At 40.8% G+C, this 22,346-nt stretch overlaps 1 protein-coding gene across 1 annotated transcript in view; it reads right to left on the reverse strand.

Moving 5' to 3' along the window:
- The window catches only part of LOC101281026 (NACHT, LRR and PYD domains-containing protein 14), a 171,617-nt gene that overhangs the window by 66,599 nt on the left and 82,672 nt on the right, over positions 1 to 22,346 (reverse strand). Inside the window, 1 exon segment of the mRNA XM_049713984.1 lies at positions 13,176 to 13,339. The gene's annotated coding sequence lies outside the window, so the exon portion shown is untranslated.

The following is a 22,346-nucleotide window of genomic DNA, read 5'->3' on the forward strand; positions in this document are numbered from 1 at the left end:
AACCTACTGAAACCCTTTAGAATTTTTTTGAATGTTAGAAAATTGTTTCTACCTTTTTAAGATATGCATACAGGAGAGTTTTATGGGTGACACGCAACATTTTCAGCAATAAAATCACAACAGAAATGTTTCCAAAAAATCATTTTCAAAATGTTCACTCCAGGCTTCCCTGGTGGCGCAGTGGTTGAGGGTCCGCCTGCCGATGTAGGGGACATGGGTTCGTGCCCCGGTCCAGGAAGATCCCACATGCCGCGGAGTGGCTGGGCCCGTGAGCCATGGCCACTGAGCCTGCACGTCCGGAGCCTGTGCTCCACAACGGGAGAGGCCACAACAGTGAGAGGCCCGCGTACCGCAAAAAAAAAAAAAAAAAAAAGTGTTCACTCTACGTTTTAAATTTATTTCATTAATAAAACATCACATTTCCCTTGAAGAAGAAATTAAATGAGTCTATTTTTTCAAAACTACCTGCTAGGTAGTATGCTAATGACATGCTTATTGCAGAAAAGATCAGCAAATGTGGAATGTTTACTTTTTTTAAAGAGAAATATGTGTAGTTCAGCTTTTAAGTTTCACTATTTTAATACTCCTTGTCATAAAATAATATGTGGAGCTTAAAAGATTTTCATAATCATTTCCCACTTCATAAATAAGTATTGTGAAGACTCCCCTATCTAAAAAAAATTAACCCACTTAACTAACTCATAAACTACAAAACATTACTAAAATCTGAAAGAAACCCTACCACTTTTTCACTGGATACAACCTCATGAACCCTACCACGTTTTTATTGGATCCAACCTATGCCACATTTGATTGTCTGGCAGACCAAATGGAAGTCCACTGCCATACACATATTACACTATAATAAGGGAAACATTCTAAAGATGACAGAGTGGGAAAATAGAAAGTACTTGGGTCCTTGATGTCATTGTTGTGCTGCTGAATTAACCAAACCTGGGATTATCTATCACCAGATTCTTATTGTACGAAACGGTAAATCCGTATTTTTAAGCCACTTTGCACTGGGCTTTCTTTTTACTTTCTGCCCAGTACATTCTAATGTGTACGCTGGCTCAGGGTCTTTGCCCTTGCTATTCATTCTGACTGGAGTGCTCTTACACCTGGGCTTTATATAACTGATCAGTTCTGTTGTTGTCTTTACTGAAGTATAGTTAGTTGACTTGTAATATTATATTAGTTTCAGGTGTATGACATAGTAATTCAATATTTTTATAGGTTACACTCCATATAATGTTATAAAATATTCACTATATTCCTTGTGCGGTACATTACATCCTTGTAACATTTATTCTATATCTAGTAGTTTGTACCTCTTAATCCCCTTCACTATTTTGCCCCTCCTCCCACCCGTCTCCATCTGGTAACCACTAGTTTGTTCTCTGTATCTGTGAGTCTGTTTCTGCTTTGTTGTATTTGTTTTCTTGTTTTATTTTTCAGTTCTCTGCTTAAATGTCAATTCTTTTTCACTCAAGCTACTGCAGACTTACTCCTTCCTACGTTACTCTCCATCATGTCAGGCTATGTAATTTTCTTCAAAGAATTTAATTTCTGAAATATTCTGATTTGCTTATTTTATAATATTTTTATCTTCAGTCTTCCTCATGGGCAGAGACTTCAACTATTTGCTCATTGCTTAATCGTAGTACAAAAATAATTGCCTGGTACATGATGGCATTCTTCAATTTTATTTCCTGCAACTTCTCCAAATAAAGTCTATGCTTCAACATACTGAGTTGCTAACAATTCACAAAATACAACCTATTTTCTCTTGATCCTGTACCTTTGAATTTTCTGTTCCTTCTGCCAACATATGTCTTTTTCTTCTTCCTCAGTTCTAAAATTTAAAGTACCCACTATGTGTCAGGCACTGTGTTATTATGAATATCAAGTTAAGTAAAACAAAGTTTCTACCACAATGAGTTACCACTTCATACCCACCAGCATGGCTATAATTAAAAGACAGACAATAACAAATGTGGCAAGGGTGTGAAGAATCTAGGACCTCATACCCTGCTGGTCAAAATGTAAAATGATGCAGCCATTTAAAAACACAGTTTGGCAGCTCCATAAACAGTTAAGCATAGAGTTTTTCATACGATTTGCAATTCTACTCCTAGGTATATACCCCAAAGAACAGAAAACATGCGTCTACACAAAAACTCATACATAAATACTCACAGGAGCATTATTTATAGTGGCCAAAAAGTGGAAACAACTCAGATGTCCATAGAATTGTGAATAAATAAATAAAATGTAGTGTACATGCAATAGATTATTATTTGGCAATAATAAGAAATGAAATACTGATACATGCTACAGCATAGACAAATCTTGAAAACTTTACACTCTGTGAAAGAAGGAAGTCACAAAGTACCATATATTATATGATTCCATTTTATGAGATGTTCAGAAACAGGCAAATATAGAGAGACAGAAAGTAGATTAGTGGTTGCCTATAACTAGGGAAGAGGTGGGCAGGGGGTGGTTGGCATGATGACTAAGGGGTATGGGATTTCTTTTGGGGGTAATGAAATATTCTAAAATCGAATGTGGTAAAAGAGTCACACATCTGCGAATACTATAAAAGCCACTGAATTGCATGCTTTAAATGGGTGAATTGTATGAGATGTGAATTATATTTCAAGAAAGCTGTTAAAAATAAATAAACCATCAAAAACCGGAAAACCAAAATCTCTGCCATCTCTAGATGTCTTCCAATATTGAATTCTAGTTTTTCTCCTCAAGGAAGTCTTGGTTCTGTGTCCCAGAATTCTGAAGCTGCTTATGTCACAGTTTGAATCACCTGCTGTTGTAAGTCTTACTACTTTGTCTCTTCCATCACACTGAATATTTCCTGGGAACAGGGATGGCATCTTTCTGTTCTGAATCCCCAAAGCCTAGAACATAAATAGTAGATTTCTTTTTTTTTTTTTTTTGTGGTACGCGGGCCTCTCACTGTTGTGGCCTCTCCCATTGTGGAGCACAGGCTCCGGACGCACAGGCTCAGCGGCCATGGCTCACGGGCCTAGGTGCTCCGTGGCATGTGGGATCTTCCCGGAACGGGGCACAAACCTGTGTCCCCTGCATCGGCAGGCGGACTCTCAACCACTGCGCCACCAGGGAAGCCCCATAGTAGATTCTTTAGTAAATGTTGGTTAAAAGAAAGAATGTGAAGAAATAATTGTATTAATAATAACAAGAAAGAGAAGAGTTTTATTTTAGATTAGGAAAAGATTGCAAAACTTTTAAAAAGTGTAGTGTGATGAAGCAAATCCAAGGATGGGGTATGAAAACAAGATATCAAGTTCTCTAGAGTAGAGCAGTACTCTATGGGGGATATGGGAGGGGAGACTTATGGTCTTTCCTAGTGTAGAGGTTCCTAATGTAAAGAGAAGGTCAAAATTGCTGGACAACAGGGGCCCATGTTGTAGTTTTATTAAACTGCCACTGGATAGAGCTGAAACTTGTCAGTTGAAGTTTTTCTGAGCATAGGCAGGAAAGTCTATGAAATAGACAACAAAAAGTGAAGTCCCAAAGATCTCAAGAAATACCAAAGAGGATGAAAGAGGACAATACAAATACATAGCATAGATTTAAAAAGAAGATATAGGTATAGCCTTTTTAAAAAAATATTTATTTATTTATTTTTGGCTGCGTTCGGTCTTTGTTGTTGCGCGCAGACTTTTCTCTAGTTGCAGCGAGCGGGGGCTACTCTTCGTCGTGGTGCACGGGCTTCTCATTGCGGTGGCTTCTCTTGTTGCGGAGCACGGGCTCTACTGAGGCACACGGGCTTCTGTAGCTGTGGCTCGTGGGTTCTGGTGCGCAGGCTCAGTAGTTGTGGTGCACGGGCTTAGTTGCTCCGGGCATGTGGGATCTTCCCGGGCCAGGGTTTGAACCCGTGTCCCCTGCATTGACAGGCAGATTCCCAACCACTGCGCCACCAGGGAAGCCCTGGTATAGCCTTTTTAATGTAGGGAATATTTCCTTGGAAGTGAGAGTGTTAACTTAAAAAAGTTTCAGAGATGTTTTAGCAGAATCTCTGTACCACTTCCATACTTCCTTTCAGGATCTGTCAAACAACTGTTGTTCTGTTGTAATCTTTACCATACCCTTTGCAATGTCAAAGGATTTCCACCAATTTCTATTGATATTTATCTTCTGTTGCCTTGCCCATTACATCGAATGCCCTGAACCACCATAAACTTTGCATTTTAACATCCAACATGAAAATCTTTCTTGGCAATTTTTTGGTACTACAAGTACTCTCTTGGCATATCTTTTAATAGCCAGAAAACGTCAAAATAGTTCTCAAAACAAGTTAATAACAGTATAAAGAAATACCACAGGGCAGCAAATAAACAGATTTATGTTTCAGGTCATTTCAACTGCAAAGAGTACAGGCTAGCACACTAGCACTCACTGGCTGAGATAGCACAACCCTAAGAATAATGAATTACCATACTAACATTTATTGAGGACTTTCTGCATGTCTACTATGTTCTGGGCATTTTACATGTGTTAATTCTAGTCCTCAAAACAATTTTATAGTGAGAAGGTACTATTATTGTCTCTATATTTATGGAGAAGAAAATGGAGAGAGTGGTCAACATCAAGGCAGTCTGACTCCCAAGTCCATACCCTACTCACTTTACTAACCTGCTCCCTGACCCTCTCTACTATACTGGTTGACTAGACATGAGAAAGACATACACTAATATATATATTTGTGACGTGAAAAGCACTGTAAAGAACTGGCACTCTATTGGGAAACACTAACTGAGGTGTAACTGTATTATTAAAAGAATGTACTAAAAGATGGGCTGGCAATGGCAGTAGATATTCAGTAGTATACTTATTATTCCCTGAACACTCTTATCTTTGACACCTTTGTGCTTCTACACAAGTTCTGTTCAACGCCTAGATTGCCCCTTCCACCTCTTAGCTGCCTATTGAATAATAATTACTAGTCATCCTTCAAGATACATAATATTATCACTTCCTCCATGGAAACTTCTCCAAATCTCCCAAGCAGAATTAGTCATGCACTTGGCTGTATTCTTAATTGCTTTGTTTATACACCTTTTATACCATGTGTAAATAGTCAGTGCATGGAACAGAAACCACACGAAGTACTTTAAGCAGGAGATTTAATACAGGAAATTAGATGCTCACACACTGTTGTAAGGGTTCTAGGCTAGGGCTGCATGGTGCTCTGAAACTGACTCTCAGAGCGCCACAGAACTGAGTACGAGAGCACACACCATACCAATGATCCAGGGATCAGCAAATCAGAGTTGGAAAGTTGCCAGTACTTCAACTGAAACTGCCTCTTGCCTGCCACAAAGTTGGTGAATGGGCCTTTGCATGCTGCAGCAGAATAACCACAGTCTCCCAGGACCTTGCTTGCCAACAGAAAATAACCAAAGGGGCAGGAATTTGCCCTTCCAATGCATCAAACTGGCAAACCTAATCTATCCAGAACCCTAGCTGAAAGGGAGTCCAGGAAATAAAAGTTTTTAGCTTTCCAGTCTTCGCAAACAGCAAGGCTCACCAGAAGGAAGAAAACTGAAGCTGAGTAGGTCGATTCACATCACCTACCACAGAACCTTGAAGGCTGCATTTTGATGTATCTGCGTTCATTAAGAGCTCGTAAGGGGGAGCAACAATGTCTTATTTGACTTTTCTAATCCCAGATGTTTAGCCAAGAAGAAGTATCAATAGTTATTTGGGGAGTAAAGAATAATTCCTTACCATCTCCTATTGTTTTGCTACTAAGGTCCATGGAAAACATGGGGCATTAGTGGGCCTGTTACTGAATCGACACACTTTGCTTATACTGAGAAGCAAGTAGGTGAGCCTGAAAGGCTGGAGTATGGACCAAGAGAGCAATGGGAACTTAGATCTTTTATACCTAAGTCAGTTGCTTCTCCAATGAGAAGTGTGTGCTTATTAACCACTTTCTATATTGTAATATGCCCAAACCCCAGATCTACATATTTCGAGATTTTCCCAGTATTTTCCTAAACTCGGTTTGATCACAAAAGTTTGGGGATATAAAGCAAACTGGATATTAGGAGAATTGCCTCTGGGCTTCAGGAGAAAAATCTTAGTTTTGCCATTAGGTAGAACAGTTTCACACAGGATGATTTTTCACAGAACCCCGATAATGTTGTGGTCTTACTAAAAATCTTCAACAGCTCTCATTGCCACAAAATAAAATAAAACATCCTTACTCCAGCATTCAAGATCCACTACTATAAGGTCCATATACCTTTCCAAAACCACCTCCCACCCATTACCATTACTACTTCCAAGTGTCCACTCATTCTCCAGATGGGCCATTGCTTGCCTCCATGTTGTTTTGCTCTCGCCATTTTTCCTTCTGGAACGCCCTCTCCTCTTAGTTCTATTTTGAATGGAACCTGATTTTCTCTGAGTTTTAGGCATTCCCTATCCTTTATAATTTACTCCCTACCCTTCCTCTTAAATGAAGCTCTCCTGAAACCCAGTTCTTTAATATTCTTCCCTTTTCCCACCTGCTAATTCCACCACCTGTTCCATTTATTATACATGTTTTGAATTTTTGTCTTGTTTTTGCCTTAAGTACACTATATTTCAGTCAGTGTTAGCTGTTTCATAACAGTAAATGGTCTAATAATTTTTTCCCCATATACTGGTCTGATAACTTACCTCTTTGTTAAATGTGAGATAAAGATACAATCATAATTTTTCTTAGGTTTTATTTAATGTATATTAGATAATTAAAGCAATATAACTTTGCTAAACACCTACCATATGTTCCCCCTACAACTATTAATTCTGGAAACTTCTGTACATGAAATGTTAAGGTCAAATGTCACTTCTAGAAGATTTTCCCTGCCTGGCCTCTGCCCCTAATAGGCTGGGCTTTATTATATCAATCTATAACAGCACTTATTCCACTGTATCAGTTTCTGGTTCATAAAAAAAAAAAATCCCCAAACCTCAGCTGCTTAAAATAACAATCATTTATTTCTCATGGTTCACTGGGTCAGCAATTTGGGTTTTCAGCTGGGACAGCTCATCTCTGCTCTAGATGGTTGTCTGGATTCATTCATGGAGACATGGCCGGGCAGGCTGGGCCTCCCTCTCTCTGCATGGCCCCTCATCCTCAATGAGTCTGCCCTTGACTTGTTCTTATCATTGCAATCTCCTAAGAAAATGAGAGCACATGCTGCAAAAACTCACATGACGTCAGCTCTGCTGCATTCTTCTGGAAAAGCATATCATAAGAACACCCAGATTCAAGGGACAAGAGCACAGACCTCACCTTCTGATGAAAGGAGTTACAGAGAATCCATGGATATTTTTATCTGCTACATCCACTGTATTCCACCTATGTACTGTCTGTTTCCACAATTAGGTTGAGAAATCTTTATATGCCTTGTCTTGATATTTATTTTCATGTACTGAGTGCCTGGAACAGAGTAAACTGCTCCACATGGTGTTGGATAAACATTAGGTTGCATGTTAGGCAGTGGTTGGAATACCAAGATTTGTGGGATACAAGACAGTGCCTGCTCCCAAGGATTTTAACATCTGGTAGAAGAGGGAAAATGGTGAGGCGAGATTAAAAGCGCCTCTTCAAACAATAGAAAAAGTACCATTCCAACAAGGAAATGCAAAACTAATTACCTTAACTGGGATACACAAGTCAGAGAGCAAGCACGCATTACATCTGGTAATTAAGAAGTTAAGACCAGCACTATGTTTTAAGGATAAGATTTGGATTCTTAAGTAATAGTTGGGCATAATTAGTAGATGGAACAATAGGAGAAATGGCCCAGGGATAAAAAAGTAAAACTGCATATGTTCAAAGAAGTAGTGACTGCCTGCTTCGCCTGGAACTGGAGCTGATGCCGGCGCACAGTGGAAGGCTGAAGGGGCACCTTGGAATAAGGCTGCTTGAATTTTATCTTGTTGGCAATTGAATCTTAGAGCAGAAGAGGGTCAGGATAAATATTGTGTTTAGGGAGACGGCCATGGTAGCATATGTAAAACGGACAAAAGAAGGAGAGACAGGAAGTAGAAAGAAACAAGTCTGATGAGGGCCTAAACCTCATGTTGGCAGCAAAAACAGACAAGAGGAAGCTGGGAGATTGACAGTTATTGAGCCCCTGCTATTCTTTAAGATGTATTATTTCATCTGATCCTTCAATAACTCTGTGATATAGATGTCAACACCACCATCTTACAGATGAGGACAGTAAAGTTCATATAATTTAGGTAACTAGCTCACGATCATATACCTGTTAATGGAAGAGCTGGTTCTTTTCACTTTGACTTAAAGTTGTATTCTGCTCTTCTTAGGATACAAAAATACTTTATTATCAAGGTTTCATTCTACAACAAGTTTGTGCAAGGTCCCTCACCAAATGCTAAGCCGGTCCCTAACATAAAAAGGCATTGCTCCTGCCCTCCCTATTTCTGCCCATACAGTAAAGAAGAAAACAAACACTTCAAACAAAATGCAAGGGAATAAAGAGGAGAAAGAAAAAGGAAGACTAAGCACAGAACCATTCAGACACTAAGTTCCAACGTAAGCATTAAACATTCATTCAATATATATGTAGCTTTTTATAAGTGTAAGCTCTGAGCAGGGTGCTGGGAAGAAAAGATGAATCAAACACTATTCCAATCTTTCAAAATAGCAGAGGAAACTGTCGTGTAACAAATAAATGAAATAACTATTGCAAGGGAAATGATGGAATTCTGTGCACAGTAAACCAAGAGACAAATAGGAAGGGATTATTTCCTGCTGAAGCATCAAAGAAAAGCTTCATAACGGAGTTAGACATTGATCTGCATATTGATAGGTAAGAAGATGGCCAAGAAGCAAAAATGGGTAAGGAAACTGTGACTAGCGTGTAGGTATACAAAGCAGGGGACGGAGACAGCAATCACACGGTAGAGAGGGACCAGATCCCCTGGGGCAGGGCAGTTTCACTGGCAGCGGTATAAAACAGCAGGTAAGACGGTAAATGCTACGGTCAAATCGACAGGCTTCAAATCCCAGTCTGCGCTTCCTCCCTGTTTGGCTTTAAATCAGTCGTTCAACTATATTAAGCCTCTATTTCCTCATCTATAAAATGGAAATGATAACAACAAACAAAACCTTCTCTCTCTCTCTCTCCTGACTTCCGAACGGAGTATAGGTGTCAAATAGAAATCAACCAAAAGGCTTTAATCTGATAAATCTGGATTGGAGTATTTGGCTTGGATTTAGAGTGAAAATGGGCTTTCTAATACTTGCTCTCAAAACCATATATTGGATCCTACACATGAGGAGAGTTGGAGCAAGAAGGACTGAAGCCTTCTCACACCCTTATGGACCCTGGTAGACCGTTAGAGCATGGTCCACAGACCAACGGCAACGGCATTACCTGAGAGTTTAACAGAAATGCAGAACCTCAGGCCTATGGCAAAGACCTGCTGGATCAGAGCCTGCATTTGCATAAGATTCTCTAACTCACTCCTAGGAACATTAAATTTTGAGAAATGCTGTCAGAGAGCACTAAAGAAACTGGACGAATAGATGAGAGACTCTCTCCATCTGGTCTATTTGATCCATCCTTCCTTCTCCCATGGGAGGAGCCAGTGAAAGGTGGCTGAAGATTCTACCTGATGTTTCTGTGAAGGTGTAAGTTCCAGGAATTCAGAATGGGTGAGAGGATGATTTCGTCTATAAAATAGAGGTTGGGGAGGAAGATGACCCCATGTATGTGACTCTAGTGATTGTACGCAACATTCCTGGGGATTGTGAATGCAGGGCAAGGGGAAAAATTTGAAAGGAAAGACAATTTGGAATATGTTATAGTTTCATTTTTTATGTTTAAATCTTAGCTCCATCTAGAATTTCTTCTAAGTCTCTGCCCAAATATCATCTAATGGGACATTGCCTGAGCACTTTATAAAAACCTCTACCCCTGCTACCACCACCTCCAATGCTCAGCACTCCCTGCTCCCCTTTTGTTGCCTTAGTTTATTTGTCTCCTCCCCTCCCCACTACAATGTAAGTTCCACAAGGAGCTATATCTATTTTGTTCATTACTGTTTCCCCAGTGCTTAGAACAAAGTGGCACTGGGGACATACAGTAGGTACTAGATAATTATTTGTTAAATGAATGAATATGAGTTTGAGATCCCATGGGGGATCAGGTGGAGTTGTCAAATAATAACTGTGTTTGTAAGTCTGGAGCTCAGGGGAAAATCTGAGTCTCAGGTAAAGAATGGGAGTCATCAGCTATTGATGGGCACCGAAGCTAGGAAGCTGGATGAGACCATTTGGATAGAGTTCTGCATTTAAGGGAAAGACGATTTCCTTGTTTGGTTGAGATTATGTGGGGTTCCAGGAGAAGAGGTGGTGTCATCCCCAGTGAAGCCTGGCCACAGAGCGTAAACAGGTTACCACGAATGCCATCAAATGCAGACACCTCTTCCCATTTTCCCTGAACAAAGCTAGCAACTTCTTGGAAAGTTTCATGATGTCACAAGAGGCAAAAGAGCCAGCAGCAGCATTTATCATTTATGGATAAACACTTTAATAATTCACTGCTTCAATTAACATTTGCCATTAATCAAGCTTTCATGTCTGAAAGCATCACACCCAAGCTCAGCAGGTCGTTTAGAATCAACTCCATATGTCTGTCATGGAACCCAGTGGGATGGACACAAGGAGACAAACGCAAGGCCTACTGAAAGCTGGCGGTGGGGCTACCTTCCAAAGCAGTCTGCTCTTGGGAGCCGGGCACCTTACAGAGTTAGGAAAAGCAAACTCTGCCTCCAAAAGGGGCCCAGATATTCCAAAAAAAAAAAAAAAACCCAAAATACAGAGTGTTTTTCCTACGTGAGAGGAAGAGATTGCTAATTATTTTAGGTCTCTTTCACATACCCTTTAATTTGAGATTATTTCACTCTATTTCTTCCTTTCCTGCAAGCTGAAAAAACAATCTGTAACGGAGCAGACAGAGCCTTGTTTCCATATTTGATCATTTATAACCTGGTCCTTTGCTGATAACTGTTTCTGCCAAAAGGTAGCACTTCCCCACAGAACAGGAAAAAAGCAAGAAAGGATGCTTGTTACCATTTATTGTTGCTATTATTATGATTATTTCTATTGTTATAAGATGTATAAAATCTTATTTAAAAAATTATAACTTCAATAAACTACTGGAATGAAACCATATTAACAGATAACTAGATAGTATCAAGTGACTGGAGATACTGCTCTTTGACTTAAATAGCAGTTACTTAATCTCTCTAAGCCTCAGTTTCTTCATCTATAAAATGGAAATAACATAGTATGTAACTCAGAAAGTTGTTGTAAGTATTAAATGACGCACTGCAAAAGCACTTTGCACATTACTCACCTTCTGGGAAACACTAAAACATTTTAACTATGTGTGACAGGTGAGATGAATTTCATACCCTCAGGGAATAAAGGTGAGTCTATCCCCTTTATTTTTTTTCAGTTACTCACTTCAGCTGTTTCATTCATTCAACAAATATTTATTGAATGACTACTATGCACTAAGCATTGTTCTGGGAGCTGCAGATCTGTTCAAAATCCCCACTCCCATGGAACTTGCAGTCTAATACTGGAAGAAATACTAAATGAATTAATTCATAGCTAGCCACTCATTCAGTTATTCATTCATCTGTCAACACTCCCTCCCTGACCCCACAAACTATACCATAAACTGGTAGCTAGCTTAGATTAGAGAGATGATAGAAAGATAGGTAGGTAGATAAAAATAATTAAGAAAATATTAGGTGGTTGTAAATGTTAACCTGAAAATATCAGAATGATGGGAGAGGGGGCTACCTTAAGTTGCGTGTCTAAGAAAGGCCTCTCTGATGCTGTGACGTGGAAGCTGAGGAGCCAGGAGAAGTGCAGTGCAGGCAAAGGGAACAGCTGGTGCCCAGGCCCTGAGGCGGGAATGAACTTTCCTGTTCCTGAAACAGAAAGTCATGTGGCTCCAGTGCAGAGGGCAAGGGGAAGAGTGGGAAGAGAAGGGACTGGAGGGGGTCAGGCCATTAGGGGCTTGTAGGCCAGTGTAAGATTTGGTTTTATAGTGAGCAGGATGTTAAGTCACTGGTGGGTTTTAGGAAGGGAATGACAAGGTTGATTTATATTTTTAAAAGTTAACTCTGTATAAAGAATAAATATAATAGGGAAGAGAGCTGAAACAGCCATCAGGAGGTGAGTAAACTGGGAAAGCAATGCCAGTGATCTATCTAGCATCACAGAAGCAGAATTAAAGAAAAGCAGATGAATTCATTTAGATTTTACATGTAGAATCATTAGGGCTGATTGATAGATTGGAAATAGGAGAAGGGAAAGCAGAAATCCAAGATTTCTGGCTTGAGCAACTTTAAGAAATCTAGTCTCTCCCCACTGAATCCCCCACCATGCCCAAATGTGGAAGAACACCGGGGGCTCGCTCAGTTTGAAGGGATCCATCCTGCTTCCACAAATATACGAAGAAAAACACGATCATCCCACAGCCTCTACTCATCCACCGCTATCTCATATATTCCACAGCCTCTACTCACCCACTGCTATTCTCACATATTCCACAGCCTCTACTCACCCACTGCTATTCTCATAAATTCCACAGCCTCTACTCACCTACCGCTATTCACATAAATTCCACAGCCTCTACTCACCCACCGCTATCTCATATATTCCACAGCCTCTACTCACCCACCGCTATTCACATAAATTCCACAGCCTCTACTCACCCACCGCCATCTCATATATTCCACAGCCTCTACTCATCCACCGCTATCTCACATATCCCACAGCCTCTACTCATCCACTGCTATTCTCATATATCTCACTGGTTTCATAAAAACACAGGGATACTTGTCTACAGCTGCGGCAATAATCTCTATAAAGATCCTGCACATCCACAGCAATACTGCATCCTCGGATCCCAAGCTTATAACTTGGGCAGCTCAAAAGCACATGCTTAGCCTTTTCTGCTAAAGTTGCCCAGGCTGCTGGGGTGGCTATGCCTGCTGCACTAGCCAGCCACAGCCACAGATTGAAGCAGGGCCCCCAGCCCACTCAAGGCACATGTGCTGCACTCTTGGCTGTAGCCCAGACTCACCCATGGAGAGCTCCTGTTGGGGGGCCCTTTGTTTCATTTCCAGTCCTGGGCCTCAAGTTTGGACTCTAGCAGTTTTCTTGTCAATGAATCTCCTTATGCAAATCATTTCACGTCTTCCTCTGAGCTCAGCACACCATGAAGACAGGACCATAGCTTCTGCTTAGCTACATAAAGAGAGAGAAATGTTCATTAAACCTAGTTCCAGGGCAAGGTAAGCCTACTGGTTGTACATTTAAATAAATAACCATTCAAATGTTTTGCTCACAATTAGGAAAATTTTCTCAATTGCTATCTTCATCAGTAGAAACAGAAGACTGCCATAAAGCCCCATTTTCTACCTCATAAGTTACCTATTTATACAAGCAAAATTAAACTTATGTTTCTTCTCTAAAAAAGTGTGTGTATAAAACACAAGTAGCATTATTCTGAAAAATACAAGTAGTAGATGCGCCAAAGTAAATACAGAGACTGACAATCCTCTAAGAACATAATTTATCTTGGTGGCAGGTGGGGAGGATGCCATTTTGAGGTGAGATGAACTGATGCTCAAATTAACTGGAGCAGGCAGCACCCACCCTGCATAGCAAGGAAAGGGCCTTTGAAAGGAATATGGTTCCTTCTGTAAAGCAGGACAGGCTCCGAGATTGCCAAATGCTCCTTAACACAATAATAGTGAGGTTTATTGTTCCAAGATGGGCAAGGCCCGGAGTCATGCTGATACGAATTATTTCTCTCTTGGCGTATCTTAAATTGCATCGTCCTTAACAAAAATAATACTGACCTTGATGCGATGTGTTTACGTGTTCGGTTAAATAGGAAACTAAAGTTAAGCCTCACACCACCTCACCCCTCCCAGCCTAGCAAGGAATTGAGCAGAAGGAAACTGCAGTGAGCACACTGGAGAAACTCCAGACACTACTGGAGTCTGCAAAATGCAAAGGAAGAAACTCTTAATCCTAAAGTATGCAAGGAGTTCCCTGAGAGAAGAGGGAGGGTGCGGAAATGGTACTGAACGACTTCATGAGAGAGGGTTGCAGAAGGAAAGGGGGAAGCTGAGGCAGAGAGAGAGAGAAAGTAGAGTCAAGGAGAGGGAACGTCCACTGGGGCACATCCATGCAGAGGATGAAGTATGGCTTTCATGACACAAACTAGACTGAGTTCTGAGCTTGTCCCTCCCACACTGTGCTCCTATACTGAGATGACTTCATCCTTTCCTTCTATTATTATAGTTCTGCCTGTTCTTCTGATGGAGAACAGAGAGGCTCTGGCAGTGTGGCCAGAGAACACTTTTGTTGGCGGTCTGGTTGAGACATCTTTGAAGGGCTTTGGCCCACGTGGATTATTAAATGACAACTGGTTTCTAGCAGTGACTATCTCAACAAAGATTGCCCCCTCCAAACATGGGAGACCCAACTGCCTGTCAGAGATGAGCAGAGCTGGGAAGGACCTGCTGCACACAGATTACAGTATGAGGCCGGGGCTCCACTCATATGTGACCCCATGGAGGAATCACAAGCCCTTTACTGCCCTTATTTCTTGCCTTATAGAACATATGTGCTCTAGGAAAATCAGTTTTATAGCTAATTTACATAAACTGGATGTCAATTTCCTTTTTATTTCTGTTATCAGTGTAGACATTATAAACGCAATAGAAGAAGTTTCAATTGAATATATCAGCACATAAGTATAGAAGGTTTCTGTGTATCAAAACCAAAACCGAAAGGCAAATGATAAACTGGGAAAAATATCTGCAATATCCTAACAGATCAAGTGTTAATCTATGTAGAATAAACATTCAGATGACAAAAATGAGAGCAATTTTTCATCTATCACACTAAACATTTTAAAATGAGAATGTTCAGTGCTGGCAAGGGTATAGTATAATGGTTTCTGGATAGCAATTTGGTCATAGAGTTTCAGAACTTGAAATATGTTCATATCCTCTGATCCATGGATTCTACTTCTGGAATAGATTCTTAAGAAAAAAAAAAGTATAAAATGGGAACAAAGATTTAAGCACACAGCTGTCCTCTGAAGCATAATTTATAAAAATAAGCCAAATGTCCAATATTTGGAGAATGATTAAGGAAATTACGGTAATTAAGGAAATTATGGTTCACACAGTGGGACATAACACTACTCTTGAAATGATGCTCATGAAACGTTTTAATGATACAGGAAAATTTTTATGAATGTTCTTTTTTAAATGAAAAATATAAGATATTACTTTATATATAATTTCATGTAGAATTTCATTGCAAAAAGATCCAGAAAGGAACATACTAAAATGTTATCAGTAGTTGCTTTAAATGGCTGGATTATGTTTCTACTTCTTTATAATGTTGTGCTATTTTCACACCTTCTGTAATGAGAATATGCTTTTATAATTAGAAAGAAATAGCAAAAAATAATATAGATTCACATGAAAAGGAACCGAGATTCTCTGGAAAAGTGGCTGAATTCAAGTTTGGGGTATGAAATTTATAAGATGAACCTGCAGCATTTTGTTGGTACCTGAAAACAAGGAAACTTTCAAAGACTGTTGGAATGGATCATGTTAAAAGAACATAGAGTCAACCTAGAGAGGCTTTCATAGGCCAAACACGATACAACTTGTGTTTCAAAAAGAAAACACGTACTGCAAGTCATTAAAACACGTTAAACATGTTAAATATGTTAGAAACAATATTTGTGTTCATAATGTTATGAAAATAAAAATCGCTGATCACCTCTGGAAGCTGTTAGGGAACTGAATTATTATCCAGAAAAATGGGAAATCAATAGAAATGAGCATTTATTCTTGTTTTTCTATACAAACTATACCTTAAGGCAGTTTTCCTCAAAGTGTGGTCCCCGGACCAGCAGCACCACCTGAGAACTTGTTTAAAGTGTAAAATCCCAGCCCCATTTTACACTGAACCAGAATTCTGGGAATGAGCCTGAGCCTGAAAGGGTTAAGAGTAGGCTCTCTGAGCATTAGATCAAACTCTGACTCTTTTGTTTTTGTTCTGTTATTTTCTCAGCAATTTACAGGGCTCTGGCATGGCTGTTCCTTACCAAAGGGATATAAAATCCCAGATTCTTGTGTGGGTTCAAGGGAAAGAGGCTAGGTGGGCACTTCAGCCTGCTTTCTACAAGGACATACAGGTCAACCTAGTATAGGTGAGAGTTCTCCAAGTGCTCCAGCATATCTCAACTGGGGATCACACTGGAGTTTGGGGCCAAAGTCCTGGCTAGTACACTAATGCTCCTCCCTCGGCCATTGTCTCAGTGGATGTAACTTCCCCCAAATCATACCAAGACTATACAATTTCACAGGTCAATTCTTTCATACCAGTAAGTAAATAATTCCAATCCCACTTAAACTGTTCCAGAGCTTACAGTAAGGTTATGGAGCTGATATAACACTAATATCAAAATTGAACAAAAACAGCACTTTAAAATGTGGGTATTATCACAGTTGAGTGAGCCAGTCTTCCCAAAGCCTTGAACTACTTGAATCCGACGTAAACAACTTAAGGTCCCTGTCCAACCATGAGTTCCTCTTAGGAACAGCTTTTAGATCTTGGCCTGAAATTCACAAAATTCTAACCTGCATCATTTTTGTTTAAAATGAATTAGAAAAAGTGTGAATTTTCTCAGTCATCTACTTCTTCAGACGATTAGTAACCCTGGGAAAAAGTTTCCATGCAGGAACATTCAGAAAAAGATCAAATTTTAGAGATACAAGTCTACCAATTAGGACCTAAGATCCCTGAAACACCAAAGGAGTACAAAGTGGTCTAATTGGTTCCTCAAGAAGACAGCAGTTGGCAGACACTGGCACCCTAAACCAATCGCCATTGTGTTGGCTCACAGAGGCATCAATGATCTAAGCAGGGAACTTCCTTCAAACAGCCCCTGCAGTCCATGTGACAGCAAGTCGCCCTCATTGTTCTATCAGGTGCAAGCTGCATTTGTTCTGGGTCTGCTCTTTTAATCCTCTGTGAGCCATCCACGTGTGTAAGGCCTCTGGTCTATTATCAGAGTGTAATCTTTACACTTTTCAAAATAGCTTCTCTCCGGAGCCAGAAAGCTTAAATAGGGCACTGGAGTGCTCATCAGCTCCTGTTCGTGTGTGGGAATGGCAAGCCATCTGTGTAGCTGCCGAAACAGAGAAGCAAAGCTGGATTCCCTCAGTCTGACCCATGGATGCAGTAATGCCACCTTCAGCTCCTATTACAAAGACACTGGCCTGGGTTCTGATTAACGTACAAGCAGAGAAAACAGTGATAGCACAGATGATATGCACTTCTACTATGAAAAAACAGAACAGGGATCAACACTTGGTTTCTTTTGTAGTCATTAGACTACTCCTAGAATCAAAAGTTTCTGGGCTAAATTCATTACCACACCATGAAAGAAAAGATTGCTTCTGAAACGTGTGTCTTTTTTGAGTTGATACAGAAACACAGGTTCATTTTCCTAGGACATCTTCCTCCTTAGTCAGGATTTATGTGTCCATTTTCATTTTATGAGCACCTAAGTGCCTAAGCATTGATTCCTCAGTCAAGAAGAAAAACTAAATAAATAAAATGCTACATTTTCATACATAGGTAATCTTACTTTTCCTTATACTGATATACGTTTTCAGGACACAAAGGAAGCCATTTCAATTAGTTTGTTTTTTTTGTTTGTTTGTTTGTTTTTGCAGTACATGGGCCTCTCACTGCTGTGGCCTCTCCCGTTGCGGAGCACAGGCTCCGGACACACAGGCTCAGCGGCCATGGCTCACAGGCCCAGCCGCTCCGCGGCATGTGGGATCCTCCTGGACCGGGACACGAACCCGCGTCTCCTGCATCAGCAAGCAGACTCTCAACCACTGTGCCACCAGGGAAGCCCCTTGTTTTTGTTTTTTAACTTAAGGGAAGAATATACCTGTTCTCCAGGGGTTAGAGCAAGCCTAGGAAGGGCACTGGCAGACTGGGTGCTGGGGTTTTGAATCGGGGTAGAAATAGTCAGCTACCAAAGTGCCTAGAAGTGGGTAACATCAGAAGGTGAGAATAAGCCACCTTAGAAAGACTAATGGCCAAACCGAATATCCCATCTCAATACTCCACATACCTTACAGCCAATCCAACAGCAAATCCTTTTGGCTCTACCTTCAAAATGTATTCAGAATTAGCAATACATCACTTCTTCCTGCCTCTACCATTACATTCTGGTCCAAGCCATCATCAACTCTTTCCCAGGTAATTCTGATAGACTCCTAACTGCTCTCTCTTCTAATTTTATCTGCCCAGCCCCAAGCCTATTCTCCATATGAAAGTCCAAGTTATCCTTTTAAAGCGCATCAGATGATGGCATTTCCTTGCTCAAAACCCTTCAAGAGTTATAGCCTCAGATTAAAGGCAAGGTCTTGACCATGGATTAGAAGAGCCCATATCCTGTGCTCCCCTTGCCCTCACTAGTACTATGATCTCACCTCTTACCACTCTCGTTCCACTCACTCTGTTCCAGCCTTTATACTAGCATTTCCCTCTAGTGATGTCCTACATACCAGACACAAGCACCCTCTCACTCTGAATTCCTTCCAGTCTCTGTCCAAGTGTCACCTTATTTGAGGAGACTTCCCTGATCACACTACATAAAACAGTAACTCCCAGGACTCCCCGTCCCTCTTGGCCTGATGTATTTTATTTTCCTTCATAGCACTACTGTACACCATATCTATGAATCCATAAAGATAAATATTTGTTTATATTTTGTCTCCACCATGACAATCAGTACCAGAAGGCAAATTCCACTAGGGCAGAACCTTGTTTTACTCATTGGTGTATCCCCAGCACCCAGAACAGAGGCTGGCACCTAAGAAACAATCAATATTTGTTTCATGAATGAATGAAAGTCACATTTGGCACTTTATTCAGAGAGAAAGGACAGAATTATAACCAAGAGACAAAGTTAAGGACTGGAAGCCAAGAGAACAGAAGGCTGGGTCCATTCAGAAGGGTCCATTCGGAAGGCTGGGTCCATTCAGAAGGCTGGGTCCATTCAGAAGGGTCCATTCAGAAGGTTCAGAAGGCCGAATCTCACTTTTACTGCTCACTGGATGTATCATATGGAGTAAGTCAACTTGATTTGAAGCCTGATTGTATGAGAACCAGGAAGCTGGTAGTTTGAGGAATCCAGTTCATTCCTCTTGGGGAAATCAGAACATTTCCTGATCCCCAGCACCTGTTCCATTCTCTGGAAATCCTCAAGCTCCCAGAGAGACCTCCTTCATTTCTGCGTTTTGAGTGTCAGACCTGGTACCAGGCATAGTACACATGCTTGATAAATGATTGTTGAAATGACTGAACTGTGAGTATGTCAGGAATCCCCTCTGTAAACTTTGGAAGGTGGGATGTTAAGTCCTGACTCTGGAGACGGGCTGGCGCTCTCTGATGCTCCACCTTCACTCTGCACTCTCGTTCCTCTCTCCAGAGTCCTTGTAACCCTTCTCAGCCTAATAGTATACCTTGAAATACAAGACAGAACGAAATCAGGACTGAGACATCTACTTTCTATTTGTCCCCATAAGTATTAGAGCATGATCTTCAAGCAGGGTCTGTTCTTTCTTAAATCAGGATTTGCTCCATTATAGCCTGTGGCTAAAAATAATGCCCCTCCACTTCTTTACCCCAAAGCACTTTTTTGCAATTCTAGCATATTTGGATGTCAATTTTCTGGACACAATTCTTGTATGTCTTATCACTGTTCTTCATTCAATTGTATTCATACTAATGTTAATTAATTCTCAGTCAATAGTGCATGTGAGGCAGTCTTCCGTCACGTGTTCTTCTTTCCTCTTTGAATTGTCCTTTAGTATCTGAGCTGATCAGACAGCTCCCTCTACAGTCTCCTTGACATTTTCACGTACCTCTTCCTTTTTCTTTGGTAGTATATTGTGTTTTTTAAATCAGAATTTTCTAATTCTCTTAAAGCCAACTTCCCACTTAAAGTTTCACACTGCAGAACTATGATTGTTTTTTTCTTATTTTTAGAATATCTACCATTTTCGAATCTAATACTACCCTTTCATTTTTTCTCAATTTTTACACCACCAACAAATTCCTCCTTATTGGTTAGACTTAGGTCTCTGTCAGGGTTCTCCAGGGGAACAGAAGCAACAGGATAGAGAGAGAGATAGCGACTGATTATAAGAAATTGGCTCAAGTGACTATGGAGACTGAGAAGTCCTAAGATCTGCAGTCAGCAAGCTGACGATCTAGGAGAGCTGGTGGTGTAGTTGCAGTCCAAAAGCCAGTAGGCTGAGACTCAAGAAGAGCCATGTTTCAGTTTGAATCTGAAGGTAGAGAAAAGACCAATGTCCCAGCTCAAACAGTTAGGCCGGAGGACTTCCCTCTTACTCAGGGGAGGGTCAGCCTTTTTGTTCTATTCAGGCCTTCAACTGACTGGAGCAGTTGAAGGCCCCCCCTACATTAGGGAGGGCAATCTGCTTTACTCAGGCTACTAATTCGAATGTTAATCTCATCCAAACACAGCCTCATAGGTACACCCAGAGTTATGTTTGACCAAGTGTCTGGGCATCCCATGGCCAAATTGACACATAAAATTAGCCATCACAGGCCCTTAGTTGCCAGGGCCCTTTGTTCTTTCTTTACTTCTGGAAAATAAAATTTCAGAGAGGAATCAAGGTCTTTCCAGACTCTGATTTCAACCAGAGGTTTCCTCCAGATATCTAGTCAATTCTTATTCCCTTTCACAATGACATCCTGTCTCTGCCAGGTTTATGCTTTGCATGATGTGTGCATCATTCATTTATTCCACAAGAAAAAAATCTGTATTGATCACCTTTTTTGCAGCAGGCATTGTGCCAGGAATCATTTGCTCCTTTCATCGCACCCAGTGGTCTATGGGCATCAGTGATTATTTCATTTCAGTTCTGCTCTCCTGATGGCTTCACCCACATGCTCTGAGAAGGTCCACTCTCAGTCTCTGTCTTTTCTTGCAAGCACATAACTTCATATATAAGCAGTATTTTTCTCACTTCCTGGTCAGATTAATTATTTATTTATTTGCACACTGTTGTGGCTTATAATTCATAGGCAAAGCTAGTGGTTTACTCACAGCAAGATAAATGCATGGAGCAAAAGGAGTCACAACCTGAACAGGCTAGAGAGACACAGTGACACCCTCTTCGCTGACAGTGGTTGTCAAGAGATGTCCACAATTCATGGTGTCTTGGAAATACTGAGTTTTGGGCAAAAGGACATGACTGAAAGAACTACCGAACCAACACAGGTGGAATGCAGTATGGAGAATCTGCAGTGGGCAGAACTCTGAAGGACTGGGAGAGAGGCTGCCAGCACCCAGGGTATTTGTGTTTAGTTGGCTGGATTGAAGCTCAGGAACAAGACCTTAAGAACTGGCAAGAACAAGGCCTGACCTTGGTGGTTCACAGCACAGATTTTGAGGCCAGAGCGCCTGGTTTTAGATCCACTTCAGAGCTGAAAAATCTTGAGAAAATTAATCTCTCTTTACCCTGGCTTTTTGATCTGTAAAGTGGAAAAACTAACAGTACTCACTTCACAGGACTGTTGCGAAGTTTAAACGAATATATGTAAATTAGAATACCTAAAGCTTAGCACAAATTAAGGATTTCAATTTATTCTTGCAATTTTACAGGTTGTCTAAATAGGAACTAATGCAGAATACTAATTATAGAAAGTAAATGGGGGTGAGAATTGGGAGTGTTTTCAGTTTTGAAAATTTAATAAAGAATGTTTCTGTCAGAATAGGGCATTGAGGGCTTCCCTGGTGGCGCAGTGGTTGAGAGTCTGCCTGCTGATGCAGAGAACATGGGTTTGTGCCCCGGTCCGGGAAGATCCCACGTGCCGCGGAGCGGCTGGGCCCGTGAGCCATGACCGCTGAGCCTGCGCATCTGGAGCCTGTGCTCCGCAACGGGAGAGGCCACAACATTGAGAGGCCCGCGTACCGGGGAAAAAAAAAAAAAAAGGATAGGGCATTGAACAACTGCAATATGGACATAAATGTGGGAGTGAAAAGTCACGCTGGTACACTTGGCCAGGCCAGAACTGGCTCAGCTGAGAATATGGCCTTATAGATGTGCCTGACCTTATGAGCAGATGTCTCAGAATCTCAGATGAGGAGGAAATCTCCAGCTTT

The sequence above is a fragment of the Orcinus orca genome, chromosome 8, assembly GCF_937001465.1.
Source record: "Orcinus orca chromosome 8, mOrcOrc1.1, whole genome shotgun sequence".
In the NCBI taxonomy this organism is placed as follows: domain Eukaryota; kingdom Metazoa; phylum Chordata; class Mammalia; order Artiodactyla; family Delphinidae; genus Orcinus; species Orcinus orca.